General features: G+C 37.8%; 1 protein-coding gene across 1 annotated transcript in view; it reads right to left on the reverse strand.

Annotated features, from left to right (window-relative positions):
- The window catches only part of LOC107556378 (hippocalcin-like protein 1), a 40,560-nt gene extending 37,009 nt beyond the window's left edge, over positions 1-3,551 (reverse strand). Inside the window, exon 1 of the mRNA XM_016239476.1 lies at positions 3,340-3,551. The gene's annotated coding sequence lies outside the window, so the exon portion shown is untranslated. The remainder of the gene's footprint in view (positions 1-3,339) is intronic.
- Positions 3,552-10,089: the final 6,538 nt, after the last annotated feature.

A 10,089-nucleotide genomic window follows, 5' to 3' on the forward strand; every position in this document is an offset into this window, starting at 1 on the left:
TTAAATCTGGCATTTTCACAATTTTAAATGTCTCTAAAATATGTCTGTAGGTCTTTTTGACTGCAGCAGTATAAAGTCTCCCTGCATTGAAAGAAGTGGCACTTAGTGCACCTCCGATTTGATTTCCATATTTATATCTTGATGATCTTAATTACAAATGGCACTTTAATGTATTTTTACAACTATCACGAACGTCATCTTTATCTCAGATTAAGTGCCATGACTAATATTATCATTAATGTCCATTAACTCACAAGCCAGTAAAGTGGATGTTTTATGGACCAGTGTTTCCACCATAACGTGTGTCATAAACTTACATTTTATGTGCAGCAAACCACAGCTTCTCTGTAGTGAATGCATATACCATCACTTATTGTTGAAAATGAACAAAGTGGATGAGATCCACCCTTCCATTCAGCCTTTCACCAATGCCAAAGAGGATCATGTGCTTCAAGCCACTAAAGAAAACCGCAGGGTGAGAACTAATGAGACAGCTAATGAGACCACAAGATTTCTAAGAGAAATTCAAGGAAAAGCCCCGACGGGAGATTCTAGCCTCACAGAGGCAATGCATCATGTTTCTCAAGCACTGATCACATACTTTAAATGGTGCTGTTAATGGCATGCAGAAACTACAGAGCTCTTGAGTCACTGTCATCTTCGATTTTCTTAGTCTACACTTAGATGCAAAGTAATTTTCAAAAGAAAGCATTTTCTTCAAAGAAATGGATCATCCAAAAATCTAAATTTTGTCATTCACTTACTGTTCCAAACCCATATGATTTTACTTTTTCCACTGAACACAAAAAGAGATATTTTAAAAATGATTATGCTGCTATGACTTGGAATATAGCACAAGAGTTATATGGACTAATTTTACAATACATTTATGCTGTTCTTTTAGTTTTTTGTCTTCACATCACCGTTTAATCAATATAACCGGTCATTATATTGAAAATATAAACTCAACCCCCAACCCGAATCTATCATATGTGTCCATATACACACACACACATTAATTTCACACACTTATCAGCAAAAATAAATCCCTGAACCCAACCTGACCTGAGATCATAACCCTTCCATCGATCGGTGTGCGACTTTGAATAAAGTGTGTGCTGAAATTAATTCAGTGGGACCAGCAGCCTGATTTCCGTTGAGCCCACCTTTCCCACTCTTATCTTCCTGCATAATTTATACATACTTAAAAAAATTTAAAACAGAATCACCGAGATGTCAGTATTTTGAACCACCTTTTGCTTTAAATCACAGCCTTCAGTCTGTTGGGATAGGTCTCTACTAACTTTGCACATCTAGACTTTCCAATATTTGCCCACTCTTCTTTGCAGAACTGCTCAAATTCAGTTAAATTTGATGGTGACCGTTTGTGGACTGCAGTCTTCAAGTCATTCCACAGATTTTCAATGAAGTCTGGGCTCCGACTAGGCTATGCAATCACTTTCACCTTTTTCTCCTTCAACCACTGTGTGCTCAGTTTTGCTGTGTGCTTTGGGTCATTGTCATGTTGGAAGGTAAACCTTCTTCCCATTGACAACTTTCTGGCAGAGGGCAGCAGATTTTCCTCAAGAATCTGACGGTATTTTGCCCCATCCATTTTTCCTTCGATCCTGACAAGTGCTCCAGTTGCTGCTGCAGAGAAACATCCCATAACAGGATATTACCACCTCCATGCTTTACTGTAGGAATGCTGTTACTTGGATAAGCGGTATTGGTTTTCTGCCAGACATATCATTTGGTGTTGAGGCCAAATAATTCACTTTTAGTACCATCTGCCTCAGAATATTTAAGGTGCGTTCCACTTCTTAATAATAGACTTCACTGTGCTTCTAGGCATCGATCAAGCCCTTGAATTACTTTTTTTTGCACCCATCTCCTGACTTGTGCCTGTCCACAACTTTATACCAGCGATCTTTTGACAGTGTCTTGCCACCCACAGCTGATCATTTGCTTCAGTTGCACTACCAAGGACTAAAATGCTCCAGGAAAGCTCTTTTCATGCTGAGCTAATCAAAATGACCACAGCTGATAACAGTTGAAAGTCAAATGGCTTTGTGTGCCATTGAGAAGGTGATTAGCTACACCTGATTGAGTATACAAGTCATGTTTAGGAGGGGGTGATCCTTTTTCCAACTCAGTGATTCTGGTTTTTTATTTATAATTTTTTTCTGACATGATGGTGTTATATCTTTTACTTGGATGTTATAAGTTGCACTGAGTAGATACAGCTGGCTAAAACAAAAACCGTGTCCGTCTTCACTTCAAGCTGCAAAGCAACAAAATGTGATTATTTTAAAGAGGGGGGGGGGGTTATTTTCTATATATATATATATATATATTGGACCAAAACTATCCAATGGCATTTCATTGCAGTCATTAAATCACTCAAATTAGTTTTAAATAAACATATTCGCTCTCATTTATTTATTTATTTTTATTTATTATCTGTGAAGCAATAAGAAATATGCTGCCGTCTGTTGGTAGTAGATGTTTTATAAATATCGTACAGTAGCCAATGCTACTATTAAAAATATTTATTTTAAAAGCATCGTAACACTGCGTCATAAAAGAGGCTATACACTCACTTGTGCTACAGTAGAAGGGTAAATATGTCACTAACCAATTATTATTGATTATTAACATTGTAGGCTACTGCTTTTGGAGTCTACTGCAGCCTAATGCACGTTGCCGAACAGTATGCTACTCGCCATAATAATTCAATTTACATTGTAGATAATTGCTTCAGAATATTTTTGCATTGACCACTTTTCGAGCAGGCTAATGACTGATCCCAGCAGCCGAGGGTTGCCTGCGCAGGATTCATGTCCCGCTTCCTCGTTTGAACAATAGCATCGCCAGACTGTCCAAACAGAATAACTGGAAGCGCGCACATCCGTCAAGCGCGACCCCTGGCCCATCTAAACATTCCTTACGTCCTTCATAATCGCAAAACTATCAATCCATTCATAAAGTACAGTTCACACGACATGGAGGACGCACAATGACCCCGATCCCGTGTTGTGAACTATCAATCAATGGAACAGAAATAATGCGTTTTACATTCGCGTTATTTTATGTCTTTCTTTTTAATAACAATTGTTTTGTCGCTTTTTTGCAACTGCAGGCTTTAATTTCAATAGTTCCCTATATCCCAAACAGAGCCCGTTATTTTCCGCGTGGTTATGATGGGATGCTATTTGACAATTCAGACTCACTGCAAGAGGAGAGCCAACGTTCCGTCATTAAGAATTAAAAAAAAGATATGAATATTTTACAGTTAAGTAGCCAGGACGCGTTGATTGGTCATCATATCTGGCTTACCGTGTCCAAGAAACGCAAAGTTTCCCTCGATGTGTTGATATGTTGTGGAAGGAGAGCAGAACAAGCAGTGCGAGCGCCTTCTCTTACGGTCCAGCGATACTGTCTACTGCTGCCGCGCGCTGCACACCATGTTACCGGAGGTACACGAGCCGCGGCGCTGCTCTGCTGGAGGAGGAGGCTGTGCGTCTACGGAACTGCACCGGACGAGCGGATTTAAAGCAAGGGAGGGTGTTGGTAGGATTACGTGGTACCGCTTTAATAAGATGTCACTACGCCGAATGGGACCGCTGCTACTGTGTCAGGGTCCATATCGTTTCTTTTAGAGAGGTACAGCAACATCTAAAAAAAGAAGCTCTTATAGGCTAGGAGTCACGAATGAAAGCGTTTTACCCTACTTAGTGCATTATGTGTGAGATAGATAGATAGATAGATAGATAGATAGATAGATAGATTCTAACATTTTACCTTTAAAAATGTCTACTAATGTCTATGGGGCCCTTACAAATACATGAAACAAACAGGGGCCACTGTGCCGTTCCAGAAGGGTGGCCGTGGCAGAGTGTGTTGAGTCCTGTTTTACTTTTTTAAGATACCTCTGAATGGCTTATACGTGATCGCACTGCATGCGGCCCCTGAGAGTCCGGGGCCCCCAGGATATCTGTAATCTTGCCTTGACTATGAGGAGATATCATGACAACTGCTGAGAGGAGAATAATAACATAGGAACAAGATAATGGCAATCTGTGGCTCTAATAGTCTCATTAGACACAGTGTAGAAAAGACATTTTCCTTTTACTAATCAAATGTCTATGGAATACAATAAAGTGAGGTGGATCCAAACCATGAGATCTCTCTGGTGTGTGAGACTAAGTAGCTTAAAACCTCTTAATGCATGATCCTAAAATCAAGCAGCCAGGCAGAGCTTTATCAGAGATAGATAGATAGATAGATAGATAGATAGATAGATTCTAACATTTTACCTTTAAAAATGTCTACTAATGTCTATGGGGCCCTTACAAATACATGAAACAAACAGGGGCCACTGTGCCGTTCCAGAAGGGTGGCCGTGGCAGAGTGTGTTGAGTCCTGTTTTACTTTTTTAAGATACCTCTGAATGGCTTATACGTGATCGCACTGCATGCGGCCCCTGAGAGTCCGGGGCCCCCAGGATATCTGTAATCTTGCCTTGACTATGAGGAGGTATCATGACAACTGCTGAGAGGAGAATAATAACATAGGATCAAGATAATGGCAATCTGTGGCTCTAATAGTCTCATTAGACACAGTGTAGAAAACACATTTTCCTTTTACTAATCAAATGTCTATGGAATACAATAAAGTGAGGTGGATCCAAACCATGAGATCTCTCTGGTGTGTGAGACTAAGTAGCTTAAAACCTCTTAATGCATGATCCTAAAAGCAAGCAGCCAGGCAGAGCTTTGTCAGAGATCCAGCTAATTAACAGGTTCCCAGCAGGATCTGCCCAAGATGCATGATGACCCACCAGGAAGGCAAACATCAAGACAAAAATCTTGCATTTTTTCTGACAAAATGACTTGCAGCTACTTGCAGAATTTTGCCAAAATGTGCGTTAATGCGAATAGTTTTAGCATCAGTATGCAGATGCAGAACCAACAGATGCAGAATTCAAATTGGAATGTAGTAGCCAAGAATTAAAATGGAATAAAATGTAAAGAAATTTATATAACTTCTGTTTGGTTTTTAATAATGCATTTTGTATTTCATTCTAAAATGACCCATAAATGTATATGCTCTCAGAGAAAAGGTACAAAACTGTCACTGGGACTAATAAGTACACTTTAAGTACTAATATGTAATTTTAAAGTACTAATATATACCTTTAAGGTATGAATATGTATAATTTAGGGTTAAATTATATACAATGTACCTTTTGCACCTTTGGGTACCAGTACCTATTTTTTGAGAGTGTATAATTAATTACAGTATATTTTATGATAATTTTCCACTGTGATCCATTATCTATTTTCCATTTTGTCCATTTTGCTTCCCAGAATGTCTTCAAAGGATCCCAAAGATCCTCTTCCGGTCAATCTTCCTGTTAATTAAATTCTAAATCCTGTGGGTTGTATGGCCAAATCTATTCAAATTCACACTCATGAAGAAATTCTGAAATTCTGAAATTTGTCCAGCTCTTTTCAAGGGAATATTTCTTCAAATAGATTTTAATCTTCAAATTCAAGAGCTGATTTTTAACAGTGAAGTTTTACATTCCATTTCTAACATATTATATCAATGTCCACTGAAATGAATAGGAGGTTGAAAGGTCTTTTTAAAAAATCATACCGCTGGTCATTACTAAGTCTAGTCTCTAGAAGCATGACTGAAGTGTCTCATGGAAGACTGGGCAGAGAACTTGAAATAACATTAATCAAATCCTAGGGGAATAGATCTTGAGGATGGTCACGTTATGTGTGTGTGTGTGTGTGTGTGTGTGTGCATGTGCGTGTGTTTTGAGTGGCCGTGTTATTGGTAGATGGAGACTGCTGGTGTGGAGTCTTATCCCAGGCCAAAGCTCTGACTCAGCTGATGCTGATTACATTAGTGTTGCTATATCTTCAACTCTCTCCTCTCTCCTCTCTCCTCTCTCATCTCTCCTCTCTCCTCTCTCCTCTCTCCCTCTCTCCCTCTCTCTATAAGAAACTGATGTGATTGAATTTCTCCACTGCTCCTCATCCGATTGCAACTCTGGGTTTGTTAGCTGCAAGCATTATTCTGTTTTTTAGCCAAGCTCCAGAGATAGAGTTGCTTTTTCTCACTCCTAATGTTACACACATTGCCTGTTTTTTTTTGTTCTTTTTTGTTCCAGTGAATTTTTGGCTTTGAATTATACTGTACTCAAAAGCCTATAGGGCACATCACAACAGTCTTTCCACAAAGAAGAAAGCACCTTCATAGGAGTCTCAAGGCCTAGACAAAACCTAGACTTTTTGACACATTCTGTCCCGATTTTAAGGGGGAAATATGTGCATTTCTGTTAAATGTACATATAAGATATATAATTTTCATGTATCTCACACAGCAATACAAAGGTTAAGTGGGTTTGATTCCCAGGGATTGTATAAATCACTTTAAAAAACATCTGCCAAATTTTTAAGTAGCACTAGATAAAAATATTGATTTTCTGGTTCTTTATTTAAATCCTGATATTGATTTCTAAGGATCAAGATTTTACTTACTCTGACAAAAATCATACAACCAGTTTAGTCTGAATCAAAAGAAAATACTCTTATAAGTCAGTTTTTGATTGTGAATCAAAAACATGCAGCGCAAATAGTGTAGCCTGATTCACAAAACAAATGACTCTTACGATTCAGTTCTTAAGTTACAGATTTCAGTCTGAAACACTGTCCTATACAGCTTCAGCAGAGAGAGGATTTCTTTCAAATGTAAGGAAAATGGACATTATAACTGAAAAACACCCAAATGAATCACAATCCAATAAAAATTAGAATCAAATAGAATTGCTGTGAATCTGAATGGAATCAGGAAATCTGTAACAATATCCAGTCATATACATCAATGTAATTAGTGTGAAAAAGTTCCCTGTACAGTTTTAATAGAGAGAGACATTTTATTATATGTAAACAATTTGGACATAAAAAAGAAAAACACCCAAATAAATCAAATAGAATCAAAGTGACATTAAAACGAATCAGGGAATCTGTATCCAGCCCATCAATATAAATGTGCAAAACTGAGAGATCTACGCTTTGAATAGCTGAAAGCATAATCAAATTAGCCAAAATATATAATAAATGAACACAAAAAGGGCAGAGGATGTGTAGAATTTTATGTATAACAGAAGGTTCAATTCTGTGACCACAGATTCAATCATCACTAAGAAAACAAGAATTAGTTCCCACCATGAATCCTCACACATACAGTGAGCAAGCCTTCTTTTTCACAGTACAATTCCCTCTCTGATAGCAGTTCTGCAAGGTAAAACACACAATCAAAGGAAACTGTGCACTAGGGCTGCACGATTATGACAAAAATCATAATTGTCGATTATTCCCTTGAAATTGTAATTGCGATTATTAATTACGATTATCACAATTTACATTGAATGATGTTATACCATTGTTTGAAGCAACCGCATGCCATATTTTTAGATGAAAATAAACAAGCTGAAAACCCTCAAACTGAAAAACCTTTATTGCTTTTCTATAGTATTAAGCCTCAAATGGCATCTATTCCTTGGTTTCTTCTTTAAATAAAAAAAGTTAAAATATGCATGGTATTATAATGTCATATTAAAACTAAAATTAAAACAATGGAAAAACCCTTAAGATAACATGTAGAAAGAAAAAACACATCTTAAGCACACAGAATAACATAAGAAAGGGCAGAGGATGTGTAGAATTTTATGTATAACAGAAGGTTCAATTCTGTGACCACAGATTCAATCATCACTAAGAAAACAAGAATTAGTTCCCACCATGAATCCTCACACATACAGTGAGCAAGCCTTCTTTTTCACAGTACAATTCCCTCTCTGATAGCAGTTCTGCAAGGTAAAACACACAATCAAAGGAAACTGTGCACTAGGGCTGCACGATTATGACAAAAATCATAATTGTCGATTATTCCCTTGAAATTGTAATTGCGATTATTAATTACGATTATCACAATTTACATTGAATGATGTTTATACCATTGTTTGAAGCAACCGCATGCCATATTTTTAGATGAAAATAAACAAGCTGAAAACCCTCAAACTGAAAAACCTTTATTGCTTTTCTATAGTATTAAGCCTCAAATGGCATCTATTCCTTGGTTTCTTCTTTAAATAAAAAAAGTTAAAATATGCATGGTATTATAATGTCATATTAAAACTAAAATTAAAACAATGGAAAAACCCTTAAGATAACATGTAGAAAGAAAAAACACATCTTAAGCACACAGAATAACATAAGTAGACTTTGAACGATTAATTGGCGCTTTGAACGATTACATAATGGTGACATCCGTAATTGTAATCGCGATTAGAAATTCGATTAATTGTGCAGCCCTACTGTGCACAGGGTTACAGGTGTTACATTTCTGCCTGACCCAGAGACCTGTAAAGCAGGCGGCACTTTCACCTGGCCACTGTCTCTCTCAGCGACGGCTAATCCTTATGCCGTTCATGTCACCTCTGCTCAGTTAGGGGATTAACGGGTTGAGCTATTTCTGGTGAAACAGGACGAGCTGCCCCATAATCTTACTAGAAGCTTGACCAACCGTTGACCAACGGTGGTCACTGAAGACAAGCACACAGGTCTTAACTCTGCCTCTTAGAGCACAAGGTGACGATTGATTTAATGTGCTTTTCACATCCGTAATGCTTTGACTAGGTGCTAGAACACCTTTCAATAATCGCCTCTGAACCTGAATAGAGCGGATGTTCTTGTATAAACCAAAGACCGCAAAGGATTATGAATGAACGCACGAACAGCTGAATGAAACGGATAAATGAGAAGAGCTTCTCAAAGCTCTCACTGTACTCATGCATTTAGCTTATTCACAGTGCATTATATGTTTAAAGCAAAATATTAAACTTGGATATTCTCTACGCAGGTCAAAATAGACGCAAAAGATATAAAGGTCAAAAAAGCTACTGATCTGCTTAGAGTTTTGTGTTCTTTGTGATTCACAATCACTGACCTATAGCAGAAGTTTCTTCGTTTCATAAAGGCATGTCTTCTGTCATTGGCACCTGTGGTCCATGTGGTCTAACCAAACAAATGCTGGGCAGAGAGGAGGAAAGTGCCTTTGCCATGTGTTGTCCATGATGTGGAAGTCATTTAGACTCTGCAGCCTCCCTCCAGGATATTACTGTAATTACGATATTGGAAGGGCTGGGTAATGTCCAGAGGAGAACATCTCTTTCTGCTGAGCAGGGCAGAGGGATGAACCTCAGTGCATGTTGGCACATTAGTGAGAGTGCTCACAAAAGCAGATTAATAAACCTCTATTTGGACCTCACACCCTTTCTCTCAAATTAATAAATGAAGGGCTGAGAATTGAGAAACGGGGCTTATTCAGAAAAACAGGTAAAGGTTCCTGCTCATGCATTCTTATGCTGAGATCTGAATGGAACACTATACTAAAATACTCAAGAGTTTCCTGCACTATACGAATCTACAGCACAAAATCTACAGGCCAATATACATATACAGGCTGTTTTGTCTTATTTTATTTAAAACAAGCATTAAAATAAGTTTAATCAACAACAGCAAAAAATCTATGTATTATTTTGTTTCACCCCCTCAATAACAGTTTTTTTCCCCTTTAAAGAACCAGGGTTCCCACTATATTGAAACACCTTGATATATGAAGAAGCCTAATTTTAAAAGTGTGATTTATAGACCTGAAAAAGTCATGTAAATTCATAAAATGTGCATTTTTATACTAAATTGTACTTAATTGACCAATCCACTCGAAGTAGATTGGTCCCTCTAAGCGAGATCCCAATTCGTCGGTCCTCCGACGTGACGTCGAGAGTGACCGACTGAGAGGGAACCAGGGTTCCCACTATATTGAAACACCTTGATATATGAAGAAGCCTCATTTTAAAAGTGTGATTTATAGACCTGAAAAAGTCATGTAAATTCATAAAATGTGCATTTTTATACTAAATTGTACTTAATTGACCAATCTTTGTGTGCTAGAAGGTCTATTTCAGGGCTGTCCAAACTCGGTCCTGGAGGGCCGGTGTCCTGCAGA

Source organism: Sinocyclocheilus grahami, unplaced genomic scaffold (genome assembly GCF_001515645.1).
Source record: "Sinocyclocheilus grahami isolate Dianchi unplaced genomic scaffold, SAMN03320097.WGS_v1.1 scaffold566.1, whole genome shotgun sequence".
In the NCBI taxonomy this organism is placed as follows: Eukaryota; Metazoa; Chordata; class Actinopteri; order Cypriniformes; family Cyprinidae; genus Sinocyclocheilus; species Sinocyclocheilus grahami.